Source organism: Bacillus rossius (genome assembly GCF_032445375.1).
Source record: "Bacillus rossius redtenbacheri isolate Brsri chromosome 4 unlocalized genomic scaffold, Brsri_v3 Brsri_v3_scf4_1, whole genome shotgun sequence".
NCBI lineage: Eukaryota > Metazoa > Arthropoda > Insecta > Phasmatodea > Bacillidae > Bacillus > Bacillus rossius.
Window position 1 is genome coordinate 24,036,559 of NW_026962010.1, and position 17,815 is coordinate 24,054,373.

A 17,815-nucleotide genomic window follows, 5' to 3' on the forward strand; every position below is an offset into this window, starting at 1 on the left:
CAGGCTGGGGCACTGGCACAACGATGGCAAACTTCCAGGCCGACGGGAAGTACGACGGGAGGAGCATACCATTAATTATGTTCGCCAGGAAAATAACAGCCTTGCGCGAAAAAGAGCGAATGAGGCGTGCCGGAATCCGGTTCACACCAGGTGACTTGTGGATGGATAGCTTGTCAATCGCACGGGCCACTTCCCTGGGTGAAGTCAGATAGCTGTATGGTAGGTCCGAGTCAGCTTCCGGCGAAAAATGCGTGGTACCCACCTCGGCCCCCACGGCACAAACATGAGAGATGACAGAGTGGAACGTAGCCTCGAACCGTGTGGCGAGAGCTTCGGCATTGTCTTGGGGATCCTCAAGGACCGCCGTGGCATCGTGGGGGGGAATGCTCCGAGGGTGGGCTCGCAAGCTGCGAATGTGGCGCCACACCGAGCCCGACGAGATGGACAGCGAGCGGAGGCGTGCAAGTTGGACAGCCGCCTGCCATTGAGAGACCGCCCAGTTGGTAGCATGGCGTGCCCTGCGGTAATCATCCAGTCCGGCCTCTGTGCGCAACAACTGCCAGCGGGAGCGAGCACGATCCCGGTGGCGAATCAGGTCTTTGTTGGGTGCGGGAAAGGCATCCCAGCGTTCCGCGGCCAGCATTTAGAAATGGCCAGATCTGCAGCACGGAAAACGGCAGCTGAGAGCACCTGGACAGCGGCGTCGATAGCGGCCGGCGAGCGAGGTGAAGTGGCAAGATTGAGCTGCCCGTCCAAAGAACGCCTGTACGAAGGCCAGTCGGCACGGTGGAAGTCCCAATGGGGAGTGGCATCCGAGAGGTCAAGCGTAGCCTGGAGCTCGGCCACTACAAGCAGGTGGTCAGAGGCAAGGCCGAAATGAGTGCGAACGGTATATAGGGCAATGCCAGGCGTGGTCAAGAACAAGTCCAGCGTGGAAGGCCGCTGGTCGCGACGCGCGGGCAAATAAGTGGCAGACGGCGGAGTGAGTATGCGGAGACCATCAGCCGTAGCGACACGGAGTAGGCCCCGCCCCCGATAGTCCGTGGCGGCACAGTGCCAGCGGGCATTTCGGCTGTTGAAATCACCAGCGATAATGACAGCTCCATCCAATTGAGCCAGCAGCGAGATGCCCGCAGAAGGAAACGGCCTATGAGGCGGTAGGTAGGCCGCCAGAAACGTGAAAGGACGCGCCGTGCCAGTGATGCGAACAGCAACGGCCTCAAAAGGCAAGACTTGAGGCAGTACACGTCGATAATGGAGCACATCCCGGCGAACGGAAAGCGCGACCCCGCCGCGCATCGCATCCAAGCAGTCAGCACGGTGGATGACATAGCCAGCCGGGGAGAAGGAGATCCGGGGCGTGAACCAGGTCTCGGTGACTCCAGTGACCAGAGGGCGATAGGTGTCCAGCAAAAGCGAGAATTCTTTGCAGTGACAGGCCAGCGAACGGGCATTCCACAACAGGAGGTTGTCAGGCATGGCGAGTGGCAACATCATCGGATGATGGAGTAGCATCGCCGCACCCATCGAACAGCGAGGACAGGGCCATGAGGACCACGTCGCATTTGTCCGCCAGAAAGCGTGCCGCTCGAAAAGAAGCCAGCAGATGTCGGAGACGACCGAGCCACACACAAATTCCCAGCTGACGGAAGAAGACGAAGAGCTCCCGTAGCGATTCCATAATCGGCACGTCTTCGGTCGAGGCAGATGCTGCAGGACCCCGGAGTCCGAAAGACCGGGGGAGACCAGCAGGGGCCGCAGCAAAGGAACGTGTTGGGTCACGCCAAGCGGGAGCAGAAATCTGCGCAGGAGCCCGTACTGTCTGGGCCTGCTGACGACGGGCCTTTCGCTGAGTCAATTCATGATGCTTGGGGCAGCCGGCATAATTGGCTGGGTGGTCACCACCGCAGAGACAACAGGTGGGCTTCTCAGTCAGAGGCCGAGGGCATTCCTTCGCCGTGTGGCCTCCTGCACAACGCACACACTGAACAGGCTCGTTACAGTTGTGGGACGTATGACCCAAAGACTGGCAACGGTAAAATTTGACCAGCCGGCCACCACCCCGAAACAGCTCTATCTTCACCGCCACGTGGCCGAGGTGGGACAATTTCAGCACTTCCTGAAGTTGGTCGGTGCCTTCCAAGATTACCAGGAACAGCAGATATGATTCGCGATACGACCCCAACTTCTCAAGGCGCAGAACTCGGGAGTGCCGAATGCCTGCCTAGCGGAGACTGTCCGAGATATCATCCGTCGGTGTCTCAATATGTAGCATCCGAATGACCGCACGTGCATTCCTATCTTCGGGGCAAGTCCACGTATGATAAGGAATGCCGCACTGCCCGAGGAGGTCCGTCATCTTGACATGGTCGGCTTTGTTGGCCATCTGGAAGGTAGAGGAATCGTTGTAGTGCGCAGCAACGAAATCGGCACCAAACTCGGCGCGCAAGGCAGACATTTCCTTGATGGCAGTTGGGGGTAAGTCACTACGACAGACAATAAAAGGCGGCCAGCGCGACCACGCCAAGCGTTCGTCCGCAGGCGGGGCGCGCGGCTGTTGAGATGGAGCGACCCAATGGGAGTCAGAAGAGGACGGACCGGACGCATAGACAGCGGGAGAACGTCCAGGAAGAGTACCAGAGGGAGAAGGGCGCGAGCCAACAGGAGCAGAAGGATAGACAGCACGACCCCTTGCGTGCAGGTCGGGAGCACGGGCAGACGTGGAACGGGCCCCAGCAGGACTGGCCGACGGTCGGCGAGAAGCAGGAGATTCGGAACGCGCCGGCATGATGTCACTGCTTCCGGCCCCAGGGGCCCCAGCAGACGAACGAGCAGACGCCCGAGCTGCGCGGGAAGACTTGGCACGTTGGTGCTTGGGTTGAGAGGCAGTCCAGTCGTCGGAGTCGTCACACCAAGGTGTCGGGCCTGGGCGTTTGCCAAGCCGCCCTTCGGCCACATCCATGTGGTCAGGATTAGGCAGCTGGACCAATGAGTTTGTGTAGCAGTAAGCAGGTGGCACAGGGGGGGGGGCATAACAGCACCAGCCTGTTGCGTAGGTGGCAGTGGCAATGGAGAGAGTGCCGCAGCAGAGGAGAGGTCAGGCAGCGAAGACACCGTAGTCGAACATGCCTCAGGTCGATGCAGCATAACACCAAGCGGCGCAGCAGCCGGAACAGCAAGACCAGCAGGCGAGGCAGAGATAAAATCCTCTAGTGGCGACGAGGGCAGAAGGAAAGGGGCGGCCGACTGGCATGGGTAAGAGAGACTCGGGTCAGGGAGGCCGTGCGACTCGGCAGAAGAGTGCGGAGCAGTCACCGAGAGCGACACAGACATCTGCGACAGGAAAGGAGACTGATCGGAAACAGTAGAGGACCTGGTGGACGGCTGAGAGAGAGAGACGCAGCAGCAGACATGCGCGTGGAGCAGACAGTGGTCGTGTAAGTGCTCGTTGTCAGTGTAGTCGTGGGCGACGAGGCCGGCACTGACAGGTTCCCCGCTGCAGAAGATGGCGACACAGAGACGTGATGCGGGCCAGGGGCAGCAATCTTCGCCCTCTGGGAAAGGGCAGCATCATCCGATTCATCCAGGGACGACGAGGAAGCTGCACGGGAAAATTCAGGCGAGCTGCACGACGTGCGGCTGAATTGAGACCGTGATGGCGGCTGCAGCGACATCGGGTGAGTGGGGACGCAGCCACAGCCAGCCGCATCAAACTGGTCGGAGGTGGAGGGCGCCTGAAGACGCCTCTGTCCTCTCCCGCGGCGCGCAGCGGCGGACTTCACAGACCCAGCATCGGAGCCTTGACTGGCAGCATCGTCAGCAAGCACCGCAAATTGATTGCTTGTGGGCAGCAAAAAGGACGGTGCAGAGTCCGGGATGGACTCGGCCGGATGAGCAGCATGCGGTTGCCTCCGTAATGGGCGATCAGCCATAGTTGAAGCACAAAACACAGCCGAAAATAGCGAACAGCAATAGGTGGCACAGACAGCAGGCGACAGAAAACGCAATCAGCAACAGACACAATAGAGCAAAAAACTAACAAGAGACCACAACAGGACCCAGCGCAGAACAGACAGCAAAAACAGGAGCACGAAACAAAAGCAGCGAACAGCAAAACAGAAAAATTAACAAACTCGCAACATAAGAAAAGCACAGGCAGCACAATGTACAGCAAAAGAAAAGAAACCATACGGCGCTAAGCAACAAGGGACTGTACAAGTGAGGCGAAAGTAAGCAGCACCTAGATAGTAACATACAGAACACACTAACTCGCCTGTAGAAGTAGCAGCAGGAGGAGAATGACATCAGTGACGAAAAATCGGAGTCAAAGCGGAAAACCAACAAAAACGAAAAGGCGAAGCGCAAGTGACATCGCAAACAGCAAAAGGACTGGCACACCACACAGACAAACAGCGAAATCAGCGAGAAGCAGAGACGATCTGCATAGGAACAGCAAAACGCAAGTCGTAGATCCAGGATGCCAGCGAGGGTGAAGTAGTTGAGCAGCAGCACGATAGGCGGCAGCACGGCGCGCGGCCGAAGCTGCCACCCAGCGGAGACGACGTGAGCTCGACGGGGACGGCGATTGGAGATTGCGCCCGGCGACACCCTACTACAGCTATACGCACAAGTTCCCTAACTACGCTACGACGTTCACGAAGGCGGCGCTCGGTGTCCGGGCAGCGAGGCAGCCTGCCTCGGTGAAGTCCCAGTTGTTCTGCTTGCTATTGACTCGAAGCATTGCCCTTTTATTCGCGCAGAACTCCTTACCAAGCTAGAACAGAATAGTCTCGAACGTTTGGGGGAACGATGGTCGACTTCCTTTTCCGGTGAATCGGCGCGCAACCGATGACGCCCGACCACCAGCCGCAGCGTTCAAAGCCCCCGCGCTCAGTGTTGCGCGGGTGGCATCCACAGACATGTTAGGGGCACTGTCGATTCTGAGTGTGTACGAAAGTACACACGTTACAAAATTAGAGAAATTTCTTGGAATTTGGAGACTGAAATGGCCGCCGTAATGTCACAATCCAAGATGGTGGTCGGACCTCAGGCACCTGACTCTTAAGCCTGTTATGCAGCCCCTTTTTTATACTACTAATGGCTTTTTAATGATTCCTAGAGAATTGTTTGTTACCGTATGCATTTAAAGTCTTGTGGTTAGGATGTTCTTGGTGAACAACTTGCAATTAGCTCTCCGGTATAATGAAATGGGTGTAAAACAAATTGATTTTTATATCTAAGATGCGTGGATCGTATATTGCAAAATTCTGGGCTTATAATTGATATTTGAATAAACTGTACAGAAGATAGATAATGTTTATTATAAAGACTTTGTTCGAAAATCTTTGGATAAGGATGCTTCACTTTTAAATCTATGATTGTTATTCCATAAGTCTAGTTTAGCTTATCTTCAGGGTTTTAGCCGCTTCAATTCGGAAGAAATTCACTGTGATGTTTCATTTAAAATTGCAGTCACCATACCCGGGGTACCAATGATTTTTAATAGGCAACTGCTATTGATTTTTATACCCGCAATTTCGATCGAAATCTCAGGAATTATTTCTTTATTACTAAATAAAACTAAAAACCAACAAACCCTATCAGCCCACGTCAAGGTTTATTGTACAATTAGTTCCATGTTCACAATTCGAAACGTATGTGCCTAATGCAGTGTTTCCGCCCGCTCAGCCAGTTGGGCAAGCGTGGTCACGTCCCTGCCAGCTCTGTGCCTATTGGTGGAGGGTGGGTCCCGCTGTGGGAGGAGGGAGGTTGCTCCCTATGATCGCGTGCGACACACCACTGATGGGGGAGGGCAAGTTGCCCTTTTTAATACTATTTTCCTTTCCGCCACATCGATTGGCACGGCCTGCGCACTCGCTCCCGCCTCGATGTAGGTCAGCCATCCGACGAGTGCGACGCGAACACGCCATCTAGCTTCTAGCGCGGAGAGGTAACTAGGTGTCGTCAAACATTGACTCCGCCCGTGTTCGAGGCTTATGGATCTCCGATTTGTCCGACTAGTGCAACACAACACCATCTAGCTTCTGGCGCGGGGAGGTAACTAGCCGGCCTCGAACATTGTCTCCACCCGTGTTCGAGACTCATGGAGCTCTGATGCGTCCGACTAGTGCAACACCATCTAGCTTATGGCGTGGGGAGGTAGCTAGCCAGCGTCAGACATTGTCTCCACCCGTGTTAGGTGTTTATGGATCTCCGATATGTCCGACTAGTGCAACACAACGCCATCTAGCTTCTGGCGCGGAGAGGTAACTAGCCGGCGTCAAACATTGTCTCCACCCGTGTTCGAGACTCATGGAGCTCTGATGCGTCTGACTAGTGCAACGCCATCTAGCTTATGGCGTGGGGAGGTAGCTAGCCAGCGTCAGACATTGTCTCCACCCGTGTTAGGTGTTTATGGATCTCCGATATGTCCGACTAGTGCAACACAACGCCATCTAGCTTCTGGCGCGGAGAGGTAACTAGCCGGCGTCAAACATTGTCTCCGCCTGTTTTCGGCGCTTATGAACCTCTGATACCGCACGTCGGTCGATAATGCCTTCCGTGTGAACGCTGTTCGCGTGTAACTGTTGCTGATATGTGATGTCTGTCAATCGAAAATCATATGGGAACAGGGTTTACTTTGTCCTCACAATATTAGTTTATTTATTTTCACTGATGTATATGAACCATATCAAGCTGAAAAATATGTTTCTTTTTGAGATACGAGTGATTGCAAGTAATTTTTTTTATAATTCAAAATTAAGCCCTAACAATTTAATAAAATTGTAGGCTCGGACAAATTATGCTCTTCGTAATCTCTTTGTACGACTCATAGGTTCTGAGTTATGAAGAATGGTTAAGTTCCAGGTGCTATAAATGTTTATATATTTTGCAATCGCTACTGCTAATAAACAGTTATTTTGGAGACAGAAATTGGAGCCTCATTTTTAGAATAAATAATAATTATATAATCATACATCTCTGTTCCAGATAAATACGAGTTTGTGGATAGAAAATTGCTAAAAGACTTTTTTGCCCAGTATTCTCATCTTATATGAACGTTCTGAGATATAAGAAAACTATTATAATGACTGTGGTATGGCGTTAATGTTGTTTAGATTTTTTCAGGAAAAAAACCCCAGCTTACAGAGATCATTCTACTTTCGGGATGCACATACTTGTTTGTATGCTTAAAAATTTCGAACTTATTTTATGTTTATGCGTTTTTCAGCTACAGATTTAAACCTCGTTTGAAAAGATGTATAGATATACGTACAAGGTTTCTAATTTTGCTTTTACGTAAGAGATCATCGAAATTTACTAAACACACGCATTTTTTTCTTAGTATTTCTTTATATATATCATCACTCTATTTGAACCCAAAAATATATAATCTACAATATGTCAAACTATATGAAACTCATTAAACAATTGAGGAACCAAATGAGATATTTTTCAATCATTTACTAAAGTAACTTCCATATTCAATTTTTATTTGTTCTTACCGACCAAAAACTATAGCAACAATCTTTTACAATTTTAATTTCTTGACATAACAAAACTTCACATTAATTTAAAAAATATATATATATTTTTGACTATGATATTGATAAGTTTAGTTTAAAGTATAATTAATTTAAATAATTTTTTTTTAATTTACTATTGCTTCACATTTTTTTCTTAATTATGTCAAAATTCATTATATATGCCATATACCGATTTTGTAGTTACAAATTTGTTGAATATGTCCTTAATTGGATAGCATTTTTTTTAAAAAACTAGCATTTTCTTTATTTTAAAAATCAGTGTCTACAACACATTTACAAAAAATGGTCTTAATATTTTAAAATAAGAGTCTAAATTATTGTTAAATGTATTCAATATTGATTGCCATTTTATTATTATATTTGTTTTTGAATGTTAAGTCAATTATGTTCGTAAGATTATTTTTTACGCTTACTCTTAGTGGTTTAAAATAATTTTATTTAAATAAACAGTCTTATTAATAACGATAGTTTTATTTATTATATTACTAATAATTGTACGCAATATTAAAATTAAAAATGTATAATTCCACAGGCTCAGGGATCAAACATGTAGGTTTAGATAAAATTTGTTCTTAATAGACTAAAAAATTAATAAGTAGAGTGTTGCTAATAATTTGTTAGTATGCATGTTTGTTTTAATAAACAAAATTATAATTTAAAAATTATCAATTTAATTCAAGGTGCAGAGCTAAAAGGAAGTTGCGTTTTATATGAATATATTTAACATATTATATCCTTTCTGTTAAAATGGAAGGTTATAGTTTATGCACAGAGGTTAAGGGTGAAATAAGTAGCTTGAAACCACATGGAAACTGCCTAGTGCTTAAAACACTAGGTCACATCTAAGAGTTTGATCGATACCGGATCCATCACCATATGAGCGAAATGCCTCCATTTCAACTGTATTTAGAGTGTGGTCTCATAATCAGCCCTTCCCGGCTCGTCTATTTTACATGAGGGCAAAAAAAAAGGAGAGACAATTTAAAATTAAAGTGAAACGCGAGCCCTGGTTGGAGGGTAAAGTGCTGCAAGCCGCCAGGCGGCGGGTGACCGCTTCCCGCCGGGTCACGTGGTGTCAGGGGAGCCTAGCCTAGTAGTCTCTCTCCAGCCCGGGGCGTCCCGTGGGCGCTGGTGGCTTCCGCCGTGCGGCCGCAGCACCGCAGCACTCTCTGCATGCGGGCACGGCTGGCCATGCATCGTCCACACATGCACGGTCTCTGCCACGCATCCTGTTAGGCCTCGTGGTTGCGGTTGCTGTTGGATGTATGGTCTCATCTTTGCACTTTCAGTTTGAAAAAAAAAAAAATAACAGCACAGCAACCAAAGAGTATAAACAGTTGTCTGCCACGGCATCTAGCTGATGGACTTATTGTTTGGCCCGACGGCTTGGACTAGTAAGAAGCAGTTCCGGACTAAAAGCTCTCGAGTCCACAGCCCGATCTGATGGAAAACCACCAGCTCGTCAGTGCATCAATTCCGACATCAGCTCACACAAGAAAGAATTCGTTACTCCATACACACACGACACCTACAATGCTAACAGAAAACCAGCCAACGCATTGCCAACCAAGACAAGCATATCGGGGTAGGATAGACATGTTGCTGTCCATTTAACTAGATACTTAAAATATATGAAAAATGCAGCTGTTTATTTAAAAAAAATTATGTAACTTGGTAAATGAATTTTGATGTTTCACCGTGTACACTTCACTTTCCCAAATTATAACCAAGTGTTTTATTATTTTAAAACCAATACACAGCAATTGCAAAATTAACGACATTGATTTTTTGTTGGTAGGTTAATTTAAAAATATAGTAATTTAAAATTAAAAATATACAAGGGAATTAGGATTTGCTTTAATATAGCTTATTTATGATATTGTGACCTAGTGTTCACTAGTTGGCTGTTTGATACCTTTTATTTTATGAATTTTGATCCTTCGGCGTACTTAATATCTCTGTGTTTCACCTAATTTTATTCATTCAGTTTCGTATATCGTTCTTTTATTTCAATTTTTCGCTGTTAGGTTGTTTTTTCTTTAAGTTTTTACTACTGGCAAGGTGGTTTCTGGAAAGATACAGTAAGTTTTTTTATATGAAGCCACAGGGGAAGGGGTTGGTGGAGGAGGGGAGGGGGTCAGCTCCCAGGCCGAGCGGCCGACAGCTCAAGTAACAAGCATTTTGAACGAGTTTGCAAAATACATGAACTAGTTTCACGTAGCGGCAAAATATCGCGCAAAAAGTTACATCAATGTGTTATAGGTGGGTTAAACTTCTCGCAAGGCTGCATACAGAAATGGTATCGTCGCTTCGCCACGAGTGCTTGCCGTTTGGAGATCGTTATTAAATGTGAGGGCGCCAGTCACTGGTACATGTGGTCTGAGCCTGCAAGAGCTCAGGTCTTGGTCGTGGTTTAGACTGGTAGCCCCACTGCGAGGCAGCTATAGGCAAGTAAGTGACAGCAGTGCAATATTAGACGGCTACCTGTTCGAGTCCAGTTACGGCCCGTGGCCTTTATCTGTTGCGGAAGAAGTTTAAAAGTTTGTTTTTGTGCTCACAATTTATCGCTAACTCCAGGAAAGCTTTAAAATATTAATGATACAACAGCGAACTTTCATTATTTTTCATCCACCCCCCCCCCTTTTTTTATGTTTCGAGGGATCAGATTTTTCGAGAAATATAAAGAAAATCGTAAATTAATGGTCATTGAAAGAAAGTCCTAGTTTAAAGGAAAGTATACAGGGATAATTTGTAAAGTGATAGATAATAATTATATTTAATTCGGTGTAACTCAGATAAAGTCAAAATATTTACGGGCATATGTTTTATGAGTAAGAAGTTGATTTTATAAAAAACTTTAATATATATTGTATTTTCAACTATATATAGTAAGATTTAATATAATATGGTAATACTATTAGCCCAGTTCATATTCTGTGTAAAATAAAACTGTTGAGTTGAGGGATTTTATTATATTTATTAAAAATAATTTTAAATAATTTTTTTTGTGGAATTTAACTTACTGTTTTTTCTGCGATCATTTTTAATTAGCATTTTTCAGTTTAATATTTTGTTAACAGAAAGGTTTATTATTTTATTTGCTAATAAACTTAAGGGTAACGTAAAGATAATGATATATAATGGTTGTTTACGAATTTCGAAAACAGTTGAGTACAGCCATTATGGTATTGAGACACTGTCCTAGTGTGTGGGGACGCGGTAAGAGAGGCTGTCACATTTATTTATAATATATCATTGACCATACAGCTCATACAGCTTATTCACATTATTACTTGTGCTAATTTCTTTAATTACTTTTTAAATTAACAAACATATTCCAGGGTAGTAGCACTATCAAAAATTTTCATTTTGCACACCCATACATTTGGTATGTTGCCTAACATTCACAAAAGTGAATACACACGGATTTATATTGCTACATGCGGGTCCGCTATCTTGATCACTTTGGCTCGTTTGTATAGCAGCAAAATAGAACACATTCTGTTTAGGTTTTGGATAAGACTTCGGGTAAGAAAACATCTATACCCAGAACCATACCCCTTGGAGGATGCTGAAAATTTACTTACTCGGGAGAAGGCGTGCTAACAGAAATAATTAAGTATGAAAACTGCTAGGAAACGGGTATCGTGTGTGGCTGGTTTTAATGCGGCGCTTGACTCACTCTTCCCCAGCTGTGGCGCCATGGCGTCAACTGTTGGCCATTTTTCAAGTGTGGCCTCTTTTCAGCCGTCCAGGTACGTCCAGGTGAAGACTCATCACAGCGTTACGAAAATTAGCGCATTACAAATATTTAACGCTCATATCGTTACATAAAGTGTGTCGACCTGGGAAAGTGTGTGTGCAACTGCATTGCTATTTGGTGCCATGTTGGTTACACTTGCACTTAATACATGGAAACACAGAGGATTTGGGTGTGGCGAGGTATTGGGGCTGCGGATATATCAGTGGCACATTATTATAGTTTTATTATAGTGTTAGCTATCAAACAAATTGCTGGAAACAAGGATATGAAACAGTTGCGCTGCTTGCAGCACCGAGAGACAGGAAGTAGAACTACAAACCTTGTGTGAAGATCTCTTTTAATGCGCGTTGTGGCCGCGCGTCAAATGTCTTCAAAATCACACCGAAACATAGGGGTACCAGAACAGAATTTTGAACTGTAACGAAAGTGTCTATGTCATCTTCCCTTAATAATTCCTTAACTATTATTTTTAAGGAAGTAAGTGCGGGGTCGTTATTTAACGTATGTATCTAGTCAGATCGCTGATACGACCTTGAGTTTGCCTCGCGTGCGGGTTGGTGGGGAAGGGGAACCGCGCAGATTGTTCAAAAGCATGCTCTCGCTCCTTTATATTCAGTTTAGCTTATGATTCAGACGTGATAGCGGGGATTATTCGTGTGTTGGTGTTTAGAGATTATTTATATCAGTCGATTTAAGCCAAAAATAGTGTATTTTGAATAATATTTATATAAAAATGTAATGTAAGCCTATAAAATTGTATTAAAATTACAATATGCCAGCCTCAGTCTGTGCAAGAGCCAACGACTATCGTTGACAAGAGGAGGCCATGGGCCACGCTCAGACACCCAGTGTCCGGCGCCGAGCAGAGAGACTGTCTCTGGAGCGGCGCAGAGCTGCCAGGCTCGCTGTGAGCAGCTCTACCGCCGCTCTGCCTGCACCAGTGGACACCTCGAGCCAAGATAGCACCCACACGTCTGTCCAAGACGTCCTCGAACTGAGGAATATGAACATCAGTCGAAGTGAAGTGATGCAGTACCACTGGTGCGCAGCGGACGAACGCTACAGAACGGTATTCGAAACTAATCCTATTGGAATACCTTGCACCGTTTGTGATCGACTTTGGTTGGACAGAGATTCAAAGAATGCGTAAGCTTGCAACATTCTATTACTTCAGACTGAAATTCCCGGCAAAACTATAGCGGAATTTCGTTTAGGTAGTACCTGGAGCAAGTAAATAGATGCCAAAAAAAAAAAAAACAATGCTGTCGCGCTCGAACGGATTTCGAAATCCCCTGAAGCCGGTCGGCCTATCGTCGCTTGCCTCATAGTCATCGAATATTAACCGAAATATAAAATTATTTACCATTAAGTGTCGGTTTTGTATTAAATGTTTTAGTACACAGTTAATGTCTCGTTTTCATTCCAATACCTTACACTAGGAGCAACTCGCTGACATAGAATTTTCACATTAAACCAAAGGCCGTGTGTCCCGACACAGCACACCCAATTTTGCTAACACTATATAGCTACTTTCCTCCATGCGCAGCAGGGCTACGAACCATGTCGCTCTCACACCAATCATTGTCACAGTTTTAGTTACTAGTTGCGTGTGGGCCTGTACTCAGAGGTCAGAACGTGCAAATCGAGTGATACTGGCGAGATAAAACTGTGTGGCCGTGTATTTGGAATAAGCTCTATGCAGTTCATAAATAGGGAACTTAAGAAGCAATCCTGGTTGGTAAATACTACCATCACATCTGCCAATTGCGTTCGCGCATGCAAACTCGTTAATTATATAGGAACCCAGTCGCTAAACTCCTTGTTTTATCGTTCCCATCGTACACATGCAGGGAGCCATTTGACTAACAGGGGGATATGGCCAATGCTAATACACTAGACTCACATTCAAAAGGTCAAGGGGTTCCACACCAGTCTGGCCATCCTGATTTCCGTTTCCCGTTGTTTCCAGAAATCACTCCACTCAAATTCTGGGATGGTAATTGACTATGGGCCAAGCCCCATTTCATTACCAACATTTCTGAATTGTGCTGTTGGGGGCCACCGTCTCTTATGACTTCGTTTGTAAAGATAACTAAAGCATAAACAAAAAAACTAGTAGCGTTAATATTATTCCTCTAAAGAATAAATATTATGGTTAGCATACAATAAATAAAATCAAAAAAATAGTTGTTAGGTTTTGGGACATTTCTTTATTGACTAACATTCTTTAGTGTTGAGTAGCTGCTAACGAAAAATTTCAGCTATTTTGTTAAAAATAAGTATGGTTACATGCGTGGAGGCAAGGCCGCGACGCTTGCCAGCTACCTGAGTGGGCCTTCCAGGGAGTCTGGCTGCGGACCCGCATGGGCGCATGTCACGCGTGCCCAGCTGGTTTACAAGGGTCTGGCTAACCATCCCCCCTCCTTTACCACCCTATCAACCCACCCGTCACGCCACGGACTATTGTCACTGACACTTTAAATTGCCTGGGAATTCAGCGGGTTTCTCGAGGCCACCGCGTGGAGTGGCGCGAATAAACGCCGTCTTTATGGACTTTTCAGGCGTCGGGTCAGACCAGGATGACGCGAAAAGTCACGGCCACTCTCGTACCTTCGAGAAGGATGTCATGGGGATATAAGCGACGAGGCTGGCCTCCACGGGAGATCCAAGAGTTTGGAGAGTTCTGCGATTGAAGCGAAGTGCGACATCTGCGAAGAGGGTGATAACCCCTTCCCTCCTCCCCCCCCCCCCAAGAAGGCAGCGTGACGAGGAGCGACGGGACCGTGAGAGTGCGACTGAGTGGCGCGAGACTGTGTGTGTGGACAGGCGCGAGGTGAGGGGCGAACCACTCTCGAGCCTAGCTCCAGTGAGGAGTGCGAACTGCGGAACTTGACAGACATTGAGTGACTTGCTAATAATCATTTTTAAGTGCCAGTGATTTGTTATCTGATATTTTTAAGTACAATTATTTCTTAGTAATGAAAACATTAGCATTCAAAATTTGCGGTACCGCCTAGTAGCCCGCAGTGCTCGGAGGCTACGACAAGTAGGCGGTAGTCTTTATGTCACATACTCGAATTTTTTTTTTACATTTGAGAATACCGATACTGGCGGAAGGCGGATTGTTGTGAGTAAGAGTCTCGACAAGGCGAGGCTAGTGCACCTCTTTTCTATATACTTTATGAAACCAACATTGAAAAAAAATTAATAACCGTGTTTTATGTGAACTAAATGTAACCCCTGGTATATCCAGCCGTGTAATATTAAATATAGTCGGGGATAACCAGTTCTTGTGTCCTTGTCATATACCTACAAATTTAAAACTTTATTTAGGAAACCAATGAAGTTTACCTTCCTTTGCTTGAACAAATTTGCTAAGAATTTTTCCATTTAAATCGTGATTTATTCGGTGTAGCAAGACCTTCCGTAAAAGACAATAGAAAATTATATAACTGACTTTAGAGTATGAACTGTCATTATAAAATTAAACACGTTTAAAGATGAAAACGCTGCATGTTGGTTGAAACAGGTGATTTTTCTTTTGGAGCTTCCCATCAGCATATGGCAACAGCGCACCTGAGAATAAAAGGTCTTCCGGGTCACCGTGGCAGCCTCTATGTCCGCGGCCAAGGCTAATGATCCATCTTACATAGCATGTTTCATAGAATGATCCATTAGCATTCCTGCCCTGGAGTTGGAGCTAACCGCTTTACAACACGGACACCATTACCATACACAACACTCCAAAAATATTCCAGATACGTCGTTCACATGCAAACAAATACAAAACATTAGGGCATGATTTAAGCAACTCAAGACTACATTCATAAACATAGGTTAATTTAATAGCTTTGCACGTATAAACGTTTTTTGAATTAAAGTGAAAATACAGGAAAAAAAGCAAAATTGGGGCAGATAGAACTACTCGAAATCTTATTGTATATATTTATAAGTGTTGTATAACATGCAAGTCATAACAAATAAAAAACTTGACAAATGTATTTTTGTAAGCTCAATTTCTGTTCATTTTCTTTCTAAAATAAACCGCTAGTCAGTACTTATCAGTAATCATATCAATAAACTTTCAGTTAGGTAATAGTTCTTTTTCAATATGCATATGCATCTTACATTTACTTGGTTATTTAAATTTACTCTGAGACATTGATATTACAAGACTCAAATTGCAAAAATGGTTTATGCCTGTGGGAAATGAATTGTAGTATTAGTTGGTTATTGTTATTTTTTTAATTTATTTTAGTTTCATTTTTGAGAAATATTAAAGCTATTTTTCCAAGTTTGTTTATTTAAGTTATTTTACGTTAACAGACATAGACATTTTTACTTGGAATATTAAATACTACATAATTTTCTAACATTTTAAATCACTTAAGCTTATTAGTGTTACCTTAATTTCCCTCCTGCTTGCATTGTGATTGTCGGCTTTGTTAATAAACGAGATTATTTAAGAATATTTAAAGGAAGAAAGAAAAATATGTAACGCAAAACTTTACCAATCGAGGTTATACAAACTTTCCTATTACAAACGTGTATAGTTGACGATAAATTGGTTCTCTGGTCTATCATGCCAATAAATACACTAGCACAGCAGTTAAATCTGTTAATTTATTCATCAGACTTAGCCGATAGAGAACTACGTAAATTTAAAGCGATTTGTTTTTTAGCGAAGTTAAAAAACTATAATAAATTAAACTAACACGTTTTTAAGTTCGTTAAAACAATGCTGCTACAACATAAATATATTTCTTTTTAAATAAATAAACTATCACAAAATGCTTTTTTATGTTATATTTTTGGGCTGATAACAATTTTTGATTGGAACTTCCTATAGATAAGGTTACGTGTTATTACACTTAACATAAAACACCTTTTTAAACATCATTGACATAACATGGTGGCATTTCGGTTGAATTATATTGAGAAAAACATCAAAGATACAATCGCCTGAAATACATTATTGTCCATGCAAATATTAATTCATGCATTGAGGCTTGGGAAACCAATTTGTAACAAAAAAAGGGGTGTGGCTGTGTCATGGACACGGTCGTGTGTTGTACGTGAATACGTGTACGCAACAGGTAATATTTTCTATACAAAATATAAAATATGTAATTTTTTTATTTTAACACTATATAAATTCACTGTCACTATTTTACACATATGTTTTATATATGCAATCAATAGATTTTGACGAGAGTTCACGATTGAAACTCAAACGAACGTCGTAGCTTCTCCGAATCAAAAGTTATACTAAATGGAAATCTCGAAATGCAGCAAAATGACCTCAAAATGGCGGCGATTCCCCCTCCACCGCGCGCGATGCGTTACAGTCTTCACTTAGCGTAACGAGTTTTTTGATACTTTATCTATCAAGTGGTGTAATTAAATTTTGGATGCATATAATATCTATGTAGCTGCAACACCAAACTGTATCCCCCGATTTTGTTATCATTTTTTTATAATTGCCTCCCACTATGGAAGCAATTTTAAAGACGTATTAACGTCAAAAATAAAACACATATGTTCTCAACTGACATATTTCCTCCTCACGAATGTAATGTTGGCCTCTTCCCCCTTGGAGATGTGTGTGACGAGAGCTCGAAGGGCGAGGGGACAGGCGGGGTGCCTGGAGCTCCTGGCCTCCTGGGTCGCGGGAGTGCGTGACGTCATCGCTCGGGCCCGGTCCGCGTCGTTCATCGCGCTTCCTGCTGCGTCACTTGCCTATCTTTCCAGCACGTTGGCTCCAACGGCAATTTGAAATTAGACTGACAAAATTCATTTCCTTCAGATTCGACAGAGTTTTGAAAATATTTAAACATTTTTATTTAACATTGTCGCTTATCATATGTATGAAAAAATTTAATTGATAATTTGTTCAAATTCTTAAATCTTCGAAAATTCTACACTGATAGCTATAAAATTTTGACACAACATTGCATTCAAATTGGCGCCTGTTTATATGCATATTTCACTCATATGAAAGGTAAAAAGATTGCTAAAAATATTGAAAGGTAAAAAAATATAAATATAAATAAACGTGTGTTGGTCTTCTGTTTCGTCAAGTCAAAATAGGAATATATAAACATAAAGAGATAGAGATAAAGATAGATTTATAGAGATATAAAGAGAGGGAAATATACATATGAATAGAGATATAGATAGATAGAGTGAGTAATATATGCAGATAGAGAGATGTGGAGAAATATAAATAGGAAGATGTTTTCGGAATTGATATATATATATATATATATATATATAGAGAGAGAGAGAGAGAGGGATAGAGTGGTGTTAATAGATATGGATAGAGATTATAGAGATACAGATATAGAGATATAGAGGGATGTTTATATATATTTATAGAGAAAATAGTGATTTTAATAAAAGGATGTATATAAAGAGATAGACAGAGCCATAAATATATAGATGTTATGCATATGTGTAACTTCTTCAAACCAATTACAAAAAAAATAATGAATGAGGCATAGCA